At 37.9% G+C, this 14,300-nt stretch overlaps 1 pseudogene; it reads right to left on the bottom strand.

Moving 5' to 3' along the window:
- Nucleotides 1-6,482: 6,482 nt before the first annotated feature.
- LOC122052382 lies at nucleotides 6,483-13,824 on the bottom strand (annotated as a pseudogene).
- Nucleotides 13,825-14,300: the final 476 nt, after the last annotated feature.

The following is a 14,300-nucleotide window of genomic DNA, read 5'->3' as shown; positions in this document are numbered from 1 at the left end:
CAGATTGTCCGTCGTACAGGGGAGATGCTGCCGAAATTTCTTCGGACAGGGACTCCTCTGGGGCGTGACACACGCCTTGCAAGATTCGATCCGCGACATAAATAGAATTTTACATTTTTCGATCCTATATTCCTCGAAGGAATGTACATGTAAACTAGATCGAACATAAAATAAAATTTACATCCATCGATCCTATATTCCATAAAAGGAATGAACATGTATCTAGATCAAAAAATAAAATCCTAATAAAACTAAATACAGCTCCTGCTGTATTTTATAATACAATCATGCACACATAATAAATGCCCTTGACATGTCCAAGGGTCCAATCACACACATAATAACTATAAGCCATAATAGTTGGATCCTGCATCCACAAAGTTAGCACATCCTACTATTAACCTACCTAAATTATGTATGACATGTGCATAATTAAACTAATACCAAATACACAGAGGCAAAACCCTAGCTCTGATACCAATTGTTGGATCGAAAAGAATTTAGATATCTCCACAATTGCATGATATTGTCCACTTTGGGCTTAAGCCCTCATGGTTTTGCTCTTGAGCTCTCCCCAAAAGGTCTCATACCAATGGAGATATATTTTTCTCTTATAAACCCCAACAGTCAGATCAGGCCATGGTGGTGAATACTATGATAGTTCTGACAGATCAGGTGAACAATGTCTTGAGATATTTGCGGTGCTAAGTGTGGAATCATGGAGCAATACACCATGCCTAGAACCCCTCATCAAAATGGTGCTGCACGGAGATAAAATTGGAACCTAAAAGATATGGTGAGAAGTGTGATGACATTTTCATCTCTACTGGAGTATTTATGGGGTGAGACACTTAAGGCTATTGTTTACTTATTCAATAGAGGTCCTAATAAGACGGTAACGAAAACCTCATATGAGTTACGGACAAGTAGAGCACCTAGCATTAGACATTTACATGTTTGTGGTTATCCAGCTAATGTTAGGCCCTATAGGCTTAACAAAAGGAAATTGAATGTAAGAACCATTAGCTACCATTTTATAGTCTGGAAACTCAAGAAGCTTTAAGTTTTTCAATCCCTTGAGTAGATCCTTTTTTGAGACGGGTAATGTCAAACTTTATTAAGGATGGTAAGAGCAATAAAGTTAGGGAAATTTCATTTGAGGAGAGCATTGACGATCCTACTATGGTAACTATTGTTACAGATGATGGAATAGTGATCATTCCACATACGGTTGAAGTTGCACAACCAGTGGAGGTAGTGGACCACGATATTACCATATCACCTCAAATTCAAATGGAGGGTACATCAACTCAAATAGATGTGCTCTCCTATGGTTGAGCATGACTTCAAATCACCTAAAGATCAATTGTCACTAAGGAGATCTATTAGGGAAAGAAATACAATATCTTATGATTATGTATTTCTCTAAGAGCATGAGTTTGACATTGAGTTGAAAGATGAGATCTCATCTTTCCAAGAAGTAAAATAGTGCCCTCATCCAAAAAAATGGATCGAAGTCATAAGGGAAGAGATGAAGTCTATGATGGACAACGATGTTTGAGAACTTATCAAATTTCTTGAAGGTGTGAAACCTATTGGCTGTAAATGAATATTTAAAATCAAATGAGATTCACATGACAATATTAAAAAGTATAAGGCTTAACTAGTCGCCAAGGGATTCACTCAAAAGAAGGATATTGATTACAAGGAGACTTTTTCATTGATTTCGATGAAAAGCTCCTTTAGGATAATCATGACAATTGTAGCTTATTATGACCTAAAGGTACACCATATAGATGCTAAGACTACATTTCTCAATGCAAACATTGAGCAAACAATATACATAGTGTCGGAGAACTTTGAGTCGGGAGATTCAAATCACCTAGTATGTAAATTAAGGAAGTTTATTTATGGTTTAAAGCAGACATCTTGTCAATAGTACCAAAAATTTGATTAAGTGATTTTTTTTATATGGTTTCAAGGAGAATTCAGTTGATCAATATTTGTATATCAATTTTAGTGGCAAACAATGATAAGAGTTTGCTGGTAGAAATCAAGTCATTTCTATTAAATAAATTTGAAATGAAGGATCTTGGAGATTGTTCATGATCATTCAAAGTGCACACTTAGACTTTCACAAAAGGTTTATACAAAAAAGGTGCTCATTCAATATAACATTCAGAATTGTGCTCTTGACAACATTGTGTTAAAGGGTGATGGACTTAGCTTACAGCATGTCCGCGCTATGAACTTGAAATAAAGGTAATGCAACAACTCCCTTATGTATCAGCAGTCGGGAGTTTAATGTATGCTCAGGTATTTAAGCATTTGGATCTTGTGTACATTGTGGGGATATAGGCAGATATTAGAGTAACCCTAGCATTGGAAAGTTGTAAAGAGGATTATGCAGTATTTGTAAAGAACTAAGGATTACAAGCTCATATATTGGAGATCATTGAATATTTAGACTTTGATTTTACTAGATGCTTGGATAGTAGAAGGTCCACCTTAGGTTATGTCTTAATGCTTATAGGAGGGGCTATATCATAGAAAAACATCAAACTAGTAGCTACTTCTAATATGGAAGAGGAATTTATAGCCTACTATGAACCTTCTAACCATGGGATATGAATGTATAACCTTATTACATAATTTCAAATCATCGGAGAAATTGACAGGTCATTGAGGATCAAGTGTGATAATAAATCTACAGAATTATATTCTAAAAATAACAATAGTTCATCTTCACAATCTAAACATATCAACATAAAATTTTTAATGATTAAAGAAATAGTTCAGAATTATGATAGAGTATATAAGGACATATTCCATATTATCGGATCTCTTCACCAAGGACTTGCCGCCCAATATCTTTCATCAACATGTGCTAAATATGGGGGTTCTTCATATTGATGAAGTACCCATTTGGTAGGAGTTTTGTATTTTGGTGTAATGCTCTATATTAATGAACATATGTATTTTTGACTTATTGTACGTACTAAAGTTTTACATATGTATAAAGCTTTGATTCTTTGATGTAAAGACATCATGACTTATTACTATAGTTTTGCATATGATATTTGTAAATATGATGTAGGACTCATTTTTGAGATATAGGGTTGTCATTGCAGTTTAGCATAAATTATCGATAAACTTGATTTGGACTTGATTTGGGTCATTAGGAGGACTTAAGGAGAATGGGTATGTATAAATCACATTTCGTGTCATTCTCGTACTACACATCCACATTTGATATGTCATTAGTTGGGTCTTATTATTGTTATAATAACTCTGACTTCTTTAGTCCTATACTAATTGAATTAATGGACTAGATTATTTAAAAAGGGTATTTAACCCATAAAGTTCTAGCATGTTGAGCTCAACTAAGGTGTTGTCTGGTTTATAAGGTATCACGTATAGTTCAAGTGAGAGATTAAAGGATTAAGTCTCTATTTGGTGGGTTAATATGAAATTAACAATACACACACAATAATTACTATTAAAGAATTAAACCCCAATTAAGTGCTTTAATGCTTGATGTATGAAGGGGTTGATACTATTGGATGTGAATTAAATGTATAGATCCAATAACCTAATTCATTAACATTAATAGACTATTAATGGGTTATGGGCTTTATGGTGGATGGTTCCTGTTTGATGAACCAAGGTATAAAAGGATGAGGTCAAAAATTCACTTGGGCATATTCTGAATTGTTGTCCTTCTTCTTCCTCTCCTCTCTTCCCCATTAAGGTGAAACTCCAGTTGTTGCCCAATCCTTGCAGAAGATTCTTCCACTGTGCTTGCAGGAATTCATCCGGCAACAAGGGAAGCAATGACATTGACTCTTGATTCCCGTCAGCCATTTGGTTCGCCATTGTCTCAATTTAGTTCCGTTTTGATTTATAGAGGATGATAATTAGATCCAGTGATGCATCCTTTAGTTTAATTTCGATGTATCGCAATTGATTTCAAGATCATCAAACACAATCAAAAGAAGAATAAGAAATAAGGATATCAATCAGTAAAGCTTTGTTCCCAAACAATTTGTCATGAGACTAATTAGTGAAAAGTAAATTTCTATGGTTCACACTTCAATGTCATTTGACCACAAAACATTATTTACATTTAAGCATTACAGTAAATCAATAATTAGAAGCTTGTTCCCAAACAATTTGTCGTGGTTTGCTACACATGTACAACATTCAAGCGAAGACTAATTAATGAAAAGTAAATTTCTAGGGTTCACACTTCAATGCCATTTGAGTACAAAACATTATTTACATTTAAGCATTACGGTATACTGTCAACGAATTTGGTGCCACATGTTAATTCTAGTGATTCTTTATGATCAAGATTCAGTTCAGGTCTTGAAAATTTGTTACTGGAGGGGATGAAAGGTTAGTATAGAGACCATAGTGACTTCAAATGAGCTTCAAGCATAGAACTACTCTTCTGGAAGCAACTTAACATGATGATGTGATCAGTAAACATGCTGGCTGCATTGCCATCATGATTTGATAATGATATGCATAGATTATATACACTTTTATGTATGTTTGGACGCATATATACTTGTATTTCATTAGCATAATCTATGTTTATTACACCCTATTTCATTATAATATTATACTTCTATTATATTCTATTAAGAGATCTGCTCTTTATATATTTTGATTGACAGGACGCATATTGGAGCGAAAATGGAGCAAAAACGCACACGAGAATAACTTTGGAAGAAATCAAGCCAAGGCCATGTGACCCACACGGCCGTACTCCCCCACAGAGGCAAATCAAGCCACAACCGTGTAAGCTACATGGACGTGTCAATATCTTGTGGCCAGGCAACACACGACCATGCCAAATGGCACGTTCGTGCTCACTTTCCAGAGGTGAAGAAGGTCACGGCCGTGTGAATCCACACGGTCATGTGACTTTGGCATAGAAGAAGAAGGCCACGACCGTGTGACCCACACGGCCGTGTGACCCACACGGCCGTGTGACCAAAGCCGAGGCCAAGAAGAAGTTGGCTGTGTGGATCCACGGGGTCGTGCCACGCCAAAACAGAGCAGTGCTGAATTCTGGGCAGATTGCAGACCGATCGTAAAATGACCATAACTTTGGCCTCGGTTGGAGTTTTGGGCTATTCTTTATACTAAAACGTAGATAACTTCAAGGTCTACAACTTTGCTTCAGATCCAACAGAGAGATAGCATTGTCTATCCATGCTAAATAGCATCACCGTGCCTCCAACCGCGGGTTCAACTGGACCTCCGCCAAGACCGTAGACTAAACTTTGAACCACCATAAATTTTAGTTCAGTTTGAGATAAGGCTCTATCCAAATATCATATTGTATATAATTTCAAGAGCTACAACTTTGGTTCAGGGTGAATCACGAGAAAACCTGGTTTAATGAGTGAAAAATCCGGTTTACCGGACCCCTGTAATCCTAGTTTTTCTAGGCAGTTTGGAGGAGGTATAAAAGGGTCAAGAGCCTCATTCTTTGACTCATCTTGGGTTTGGGACTTCATCTCTCTCATTGGGGAAGGGTTCTCCCCTTAGGGAGAAACCCTAGAGCTTCATTCCATCCTTTGACGATCCGTCCATCTCCGGAGCAAGGAGGCATCCCCAAGACATCGGAAACATCGGCAAGCATCTCTCCTTCCCCTTCTTCTCACATCTAGGGTTGTAAGTATGCTTTACTTTATGTTTTGGGGTTGTTCTTACTTTGCAATGGAGTAGATCTCCTTTCTAGAATTAGGGAGTATTTGTGATGTGATGGAGATGTAAAACTATGTGTATTTGTCATGTTTCTATTCAATGACTTGTTAATACCTTGTTCATGTTTGATGAAATGTGTGTGTTAAGCTTATATATATCTTTTGCATGTTTTATCAAATGGTTGTGTAGAATTGTTAATCCCGTAGGGGGATACTCTAGATCGTATGACCGAGGGGCGCTAGTGACAGGCTGCCCTGCTAACGGACGTCTAGGGTATCACCTTGAGAGGAGAAGTAAATCTCCACAAGGAAGTAGGGGATCGGGCATAATCACTATTTCTATTTCTATATTATTGTGTGTTAGTGTGTTTCTGTATTGTATGACCGAGGGGTGTTAGTGACAGACTGTCCCGCTAACGGACTTCATAGGAATTACTTCCATTTAGTAGCATAGAACATGTAGTAGGAGATCATGCCGGATTATCCACTACAGGGAGAGTCAGTAATGCATCTAACTTCTTACAAGAGCATAACATAGAGGATAGGAACTAAGCAATCTATGTAACATCGCATAGCATCACAAGGAAACCAAAATCCTAGAATCGCACATCAAACCATCTCTCACATCCTCTTAGCTCAACCCCTTTCAAGATCACCATCTCTTTTCTCTTCTCTTTCTCTTACTCTCTTTTCCAACCAATCTTACGTTTGTCTAGATAATTCACTGTACGAAGTTAACTAATGATTAATCAACAGTCCCCGTGGATTCGATATTTTTTTTATTACTGACGACGAAATCGTACACTTACGGTTGCGTAACATGTAACTTCGAAGAACATTCATGTAATGTACATTTTCTTCTCTTTTGTTTCTTTCTTCATTTCCCTCTCCTCTCTCTCACTATGTATCTTGTTGCAAATGTATTGTGGTTGAATTTCTTTGTCAGTTCCACTCCCACTCTGTATCCATGTACTTCCAAATGTAAGGTTAGATGATTAACACTAGATTGAGTGGCTAATCCTATTATCATGGATCAATCAAAGATCTATCTTTGAAGTCGTTATTACAGTTGGATCTGCCCAGGAACTCCATGACCAACTTTGAGAAAGCTGATGATTCATCTTTGAGAAGATCTTGAGGAGAATCAAACTCCAAAATTTTACCTGCATCGACCAGGGAATCACAGTGAGCTGGTTACTGAAATGAGTTCAAATATCAAATTTCTATTTTCAGTTGAGGCATTACAAATCTCTTAATAGTGATAATCTAATGCATATTTATATTGTGCTTGTAGTAGACTCAAATTTCAGCATGAAAAACCAGTGAAGTCGCATGTTCAGATTTCTCTACTTTTTAAATTTACCTTCATCAAGCACCAGAACCAGATCACTGTCAATGATGGTGGGTACACGGTGTGCAACTGTAATTACAGTGCAGCTGGTGGTTTCTTCTCTTATAGTCTTCTGGATGAAATTATCAGTTGCAGTATCTACTGAAGCTGTGGCCTCATCGAGAACTAGGATCTTTCTCTTGTCTAGCAATGCTCTTGTCAGGCAAACTAGCTGCCTCTGCCCCACACTCAAATTTCCTCCATCTTCCACAACTGCATCATAATGTCTAACTCATATCATCTCACGGACAAACATTGAGACAAGAAGCTAGAGCTTTAAAACTGTCTAGGAAAAACTAAAACTGTGTTAATGCCCCAAGAAATACTATTGACTCGGTGATTTCTTCCTATCATCAGTACACTAGTTTGTTATTTTCTATCAGCATAGTCGCTTGTATATATTTGCTATAAGATATAGGTTACCTGGTGTATCAAGCAGTCTTTGATCTTGTTTAACTATGTCTCCAAGTTGACACTTGTAGAGTACCTGGTAAAATACACATTCATTCCACTTCTAAGTCTAGAGTACTAAATGATAGAAAGGAATACATTATGAATACCTCCCAGATCGTAGAGTCAGGATGCTGCTGCAAAGGATCCAAGTTTGTTCTCAAAGTTCCTTGAAAAAGTATTGGCTCTTGTGCAATTATGCTCAGCCTCGATCTCAAGTCATGTAGACCAATTTGACTAATATCAATATTATCAATCACTATCCTTCCTGATGATGGTTCCACCACTCTGAAAAGGGCTTGAATAAGGGTCGACTTCCCACTTCCTGTCCTGCCCACAACCCCAATTTTCTTCGCTCCTGGGAAAGTGCAGCTGATGCCTTTAAGGACTGTTGGATGCGTAGGGTGGTAGCGAATCTGGAGATTATCTAGTACAATTGTTCCAGCTGTGGGCCATCCTTGTTCGGGTCTGTAATCCTCGATTACCAGAGGAGCTTCGCTTTCTATTGCCAAGAACTGTAAAATTCTCTCTACAGAGATCATCTTGTTCTCTACATTGCATAGATTCCAAATAACCCAAGACTGTAGGACATTTAGATTTAAACCATATGTTGCAGCAAGTCCTGCAAGGCCTGAAAGATAAAAAATTTAGTCATTTCTCAACAATTATATAACTAATTTTTGTTGCTATAGGGCTGTAGAGCATATACTTGGATCAATAGCATTTCTTGGCATCGACACCAGCATGGCTAACATTGCAAAGAATACAATGTTGAACAGAAAGTTGACTCGAAGTGAGAGCCACTCCATGGTTGCATAGTTGTGAAAGGTGACTCGAGAATAATCATCTATCAAGCTCAGGTTCTTTTTAGAGAAGCGTTCTTCCTGATTGAAACAGCGGATGGTAGCGGCTCCAGCAAAAGATTCAGAGAAGTGATGGAGAATAGGAGCCTTCTGAATTCCTACCATTCTAGCAAGCTCTCTAGCAGCATTTACATAGTGGTTCTGCAGGAAGTCACTTAGATTTTAGGAAGAGGACAAATTTAAGCTAGACAATTTATGACTGCAAATATGCACCATATGTATTGGTATCTTACAGTACTCCCAGTTCTTAGACATCTCTTTCTATCGAGATGTAACACAACATAATCCTGCCAGTCTGTAACAATAGAATGCTATTTTCATTTTCCATGCAGTATAATCAAATACTCCTAAAGACATTATGCAACAAAAGCTTGTTGTTGGTTTACCTGATACCAAATGGAGATTGTGACAACGAGAATGAAGAGGATGAACACTGGCCATGCAACTTGAGACATGAGAATGATGATGCATAGAAGTTGAACAAGTGCAAAAGCTAATCCTGCCAGTCTGTATGGGATATCAGTGTCAACGGTTGTCTGATCTGATGAAGACTGGAAAAGGTAACAATTGTTAAATTTATACTTTGATAGTTAAGCAAGCTACTGAAAATTTTAAATCTTTTAGATAATGCTTCATATATTAACATTATTACTTTGCTAATTAAAGGAAAGAGTAATGATATGTCTTTTTGACCTGACAATAAAGAAGAAAGAGAGAAAATCAAAGAACAAACCCTATTAAGTATTCGGCTAGAAGGCGTTGTGTCAAAAAATGACATTGGTGCTCTAAAAATGCTTGTTATCATTCCCAGAAATAGCTTCTGTGCTGTTTCAAAGGCAACAGCTGCAAGCAAAACTCCCCTTCCTAGTATAAACATTGAGCTGCTGGCTGACAGTAGAACAAAAATTTCAATAAGTTTTTCTTTGCTCACTTGATCTTCCTTTTCAGTTGCCCAGGAAATCCAGTAGTTGCTACCAATCTGTAGACCCTGAAAGAGAACTTTAAATAATAACAATACTGGAACAAGAGCCCCTTTGTATGCTGAAGTCACAAAGGTGTGGTATACATGCCATTTCACCCTTCCAAATTCCCTGTCTCTTTGATATGATCTCTCCAAAATCTCAGAGCACCCTTTTTGATTATGTTGTTTTACATCTCTGAGCTCCTTGTGTTTTCATCTCTTGCCACTATTATCAATGCTCTTTCCATGATCTGATCTGAGTTAATGTCTGATTATGTGCAGCTATCAGACACGCAAGCTCTCCGCTGGCTTCTTTCATGAGATCTTCATACTTGCTGCCAGATTGAACCACCTTTCCATCTTTCAATACCTGAGAATGTAAGGAATTATCATCAGTCATAGTTTCCAGCAAAATTTTATGGCCTACTTTCGTGCTGCACTTTACCATGCATCCAATTAGGAATATAGTTCTTATGGGTCAGAATGTACTATTTTTATCAGTTGGTTATATTAACCATAAAACTGTAGTGTCATAGAAACCATCTTCGGGCCTGCAATGGTGTAGCGGTTAGGCCCTTCAAATGGTTAACCTGACATCTAAAGGCCGAATCTCAATTGCGGCGCATTGTAGGATTTTCCTTTAGTCGGATGACAATTTTAAGAATGTCGGCCGTTTGGATGGGCAAAAGGTATTGCTTCTTGAGTGGCAAAAGGTAGTCACCAACTTGTAATAGGTCAACCAAATTGTTCACTAAAAGCTAATTCTTCAATCAGCATGTAGTTTGATTCTAATTGGTTAAAGAAGATTGAAATTTACCAGAATCAAATCTGCTGCAACTATAAACTCCAGTTGATGTGTCACATAAATGACAGTCTTAGAAGACAATAACGTCAAGAAACATTCCTGCACGCAAATTCCTTTGTCAGATATGCACCTCTTGAAAGTAGAAATTTCAAATAAATCTCGATGATTATGATTTAGAATTGGCATTTCTGCAAAAGGAAAACATAGGAAATTTTTTTGAATAAAATAACTAATACTTAATTTGATTTGATGGGATATAACAAAGTCATATTCCAAAATGGATCTTATTCAACCATCCTTTTCTGAATTCAGCATCGCCTGACCCATTATTATCATTTATATCTCAATGCAAATATTGGATACCAATAGAGGGATGCTTATACCTTGAATAGGTGTGCCCCAGTGTGTGCATCGACGGCACTGAAGGGATCATCCAACAAATAAATATCAGAATTATTATAGATGGCTCTTGCTAGTTGAATCCTTTGCTTCTGTCCGCCACTCAAATTGATACCCCTCTCTCCTACCACAGTGAGGTCCCCATCATCCCAGAGTTCAATATCTCTCTCTAAAGAGCATGCTTTCAACACTTCATGGTACCACCTCCTATCCATCTCTTTTCCAAACAAAATGTTCTCTTGAACTGTTCCAGTTTGAATCCAAGCAGTTTGTGGAACATAGGCTCTTGAACCAGAGACATTGACTCTTCCTCCACTGGTTCTTGCAATTTCTCCTAACACACTAGCAAGGAAGCTCGTCTTACCCGATCCAACGGTGCCACATATTGCAACCTTTCCTCCTTTCATGATCTGAATCTTTTTATCTATCTTCAGAGTGGGTTTTTTCCTAGAATCAGCCTCCCAGCTGTACTCCCCAGGTTCAATGTCCACTGCAACGTTTAAGGTTTCTGCATCATTGCTTGGCGACAAGTGCTTCTGTTCCTCTTCTTTCATAAAGTTCTGGATTCTGTCAATTGAGACTTTTGTTTGTGTAATAACCGTGACAAGTTCAGGGAGATTATAAATAGGCTCCTGTAGGATTCTGAATGTAGCTAGAGCTGCGAGAACTGTGCCAGCACTCAGTGGTGTATTCACCATGACGCAGATACCAAAGGCAACGACTGAAATTAGAGTTGGAGATGCCCAGAACAGGAAGGCAACAACAGAACATGTGTACAAATATCTCTTTATCCAACTTCTCTCAGCGTCTCTTAGCTGGAGTAGCTTGTTCAGGTAGGCTGTTTCCCAGGAATGCAACTTCAATATCTTCATGCACTTTAATGTCTCGGCTGTAGCTTTGATTCTCGAGTCTTTTGCTTCCATGATCCTTGAATGGAGCTTCTCTTGTATACGCGCCAGAGGTGTGTTACTCAACATAACTAGAATGGTCACTGCTAGCACTGAGAACGAGGCTGATGCACCAAGATTTCTGTAAAGAATGAGTAGAGCCAAAGAGACCTGGAGCGGGAGCAACCAAATGCCATGTATGTACCAGAAGAAGTCGCCGATCCGTTCAACATCCACATCAAGGAAGTTGATCATTTTTCCTGTGCTTGTGCCTGAATTCTTAGTGAGAATAGAGTTGTTATAAATGGCTACCATGAGGGCTGCTCGAACTCGTACTCCAATTTGTCGTGCACCAAAGTACCATTGCCGTTGAGTCAGTGACTCCACTGTCTTTGCAAAGAAGAATAAACAAGCCAACATGTAGCCGTAGTAGATACCATGGGCGGAATTCTCCCCAGCTATAAATTCCACAAAGTTGGTTATAAGGAAGGGTCCCAGATAGGAAGAACATGTGTTGAGACCTGCAAATATTTAGTAGACTTGGTTGAATCTTACATTCCTACATCGATTAAGGGAGAATATTAGTGCACGGTTAGTAAAGTTTCCATACCTGCTAGGGTTGCATTCACAACCAAAGGCCTCCAAACCATATAAATGACTGCTTTTACAAGTGAAGCTGCTAGTTCTGGCTTCTGTTTGCGAGCTTCTTGCAAAATGGAAAATGAACTTTCCGCGCTCTCAGATTCAGGTGCCTCGGGAACATGGAAAAGCTCTAGCCTCTGCACACGATGTGCCTTCTCAAAAACTGGATTCAGCCATCGAAATGTGAGACGGCTCCAAATCCCAGCTCTGGAGAAGCCATCTCTAGTGCCAGCACACTCTTCATGGTTTGATAATAGAGACTGTTCTAGTTCTGGATCATGGGTCTGTAAATAACTCGTGCAAAGAGCACTGAAGCAGATTAAAACAGACAGAGGGAAAGAAGTGAACTGCGCAATGTTTGGAGATGGAAAGATATCAGGTAATGGTGTTTTCTTCCAAATGTCAAAGAAATAGGCAGAGATGGAGATCAATTTTATTAAGGCAGAGAAGGCCCACCAGCAAAGGAGGACTAAAGGCCAGGTGAGATTCACTAGTACTCTAGTTTTCATGCAGTACGTAGCATATAGAGTTACCAGAACCCATGACATTGTTAAGAAAACATCTGCTACAAAGACCCTCCCCAGCTTCCAAATTTCATGGATACAACAACACAGATGAAGGATGGAGATTAAGATGTTACACGCTACAATGATCCGTGCCAAGACCCTTTGTTTCCTCGGTGTCAAATGTTGTCGGACCTCTCCAACTTCCGTCGATGACTTGATCAGTATAGTGAAGTCTAAAATGATCCAAACCAATAGCAGTGAGAATTCTCCGATGGAAAGGTAATCTACCATCATCATCCTCCACGAAAGTTGGATTATGGCAGAATAGAGACAAGGCTCACAGAGTGCGAGATTGCACAAGGCAAAAACAAAGGTGAAGTATCAGTTTGGTCATATGAAGGTTCATGCTCGTCCCACTATTTATACTGCAATGTGGTGTACAGTGGAGAATCCCATCATAGTCGATGAAGAAATATACCAAGTATCAAATTCCAGCGTCAAGCCTAGGCATCTTTGGTGTTGTAAGATGCATGTCTTCACCATGTCCTCATTGAAAGAGAAGGAAGGCTGCAAAAATCTCTGATAGAAAGCGTGAAAACGGATTTCTAAATATTTTTTGTTACATAGGAATAAGTCGAGCAAGAACTTACAACTTGTTGATAGGATCTCGAAGCCTGTCTGTCAAAGTGATATGAGGTTTCAGAGTTGTTCATGAACGGAGTCCTGATGGGATGAGGACATGCACGTATATTATGCCAAGGGGATGCAAATTATATATGGAATGTGTCAAAGTGAGATTGATATCCCTTTGATTGAGATCAGAATGCCGAGACGTGTGGGATTCTGTAAACAATTAATTTTATGGACCATCTATCTATTTGTTTATTACCTTCTTAAATATTATCTTTTATATGAGATTTGTTTTAATTGGAAAAATATATTATATGTGGTTCGTTTATGCCAAATACACTCCATCACCACAAATTTACGCCTAAAAATTATGCAACTAATTTTAATTAAAGCGTTTACGGATGAGCCTCTTGCCTTTCAAAGGTCACCTACCATTCAAAGTCCTTATATCCTAAAATAGGAGAACCGCCGATTCTAGTTTAAGATAAAATCCTATATAACTTAATTCAATAATTTAATAATAATTTATTTGCTTTGACATAATTTTATATGATTTGGTAGTTTAAAAATAATAATTAATTATATATATATATATATATATTTTCTTTTTCTTGGTGTCAAAGCTAGAAGGTCACAATATAAACAATACAAATATGCAGAAGGAATCTTCCATTTTGTCTGACTCCTCGAGTAAAACTATGATAGAAAAAAACAAGTCTTTAACTTGGTAAGGTTGTAAAGGAGCTAAGCCTAGCCAAATTTTTGTGGTGGTTCATGAACCGACTTTGGTCTATAATTCTTAATCTTTTTCTAATCCTTTTTATAATTTATGCATCAGACTGAAATCCGATTAAAATTAATTACGATCTCACCTGAATTTATCTTTTCACCTATATTATAATTTTGGATCGAGCCAGAGTGGTTCATAAACCGAGTGCAGATTCTTTGATCTATAATTCCTGATATTTTCCTGATCCCTTTCATAATTTGCATCACGATCTCTCCTATGTTCACTGTGCCACTTATGTTATAGTTTTTGATCGAGTC

Source organism: Zingiber officinale, chromosome 3A, assembly GCF_018446385.1.
Source record: "Zingiber officinale cultivar Zhangliang chromosome 3A, Zo_v1.1, whole genome shotgun sequence".
Lineage (NCBI taxonomy): Eukaryota > Viridiplantae > Streptophyta > Magnoliopsida > Zingiberales > Zingiberaceae > Zingiber > Zingiber officinale.
Note: the sequence above shows the minus strand (reverse complement) of the source record. Positions and strands in the feature narration are given on the sequence as shown.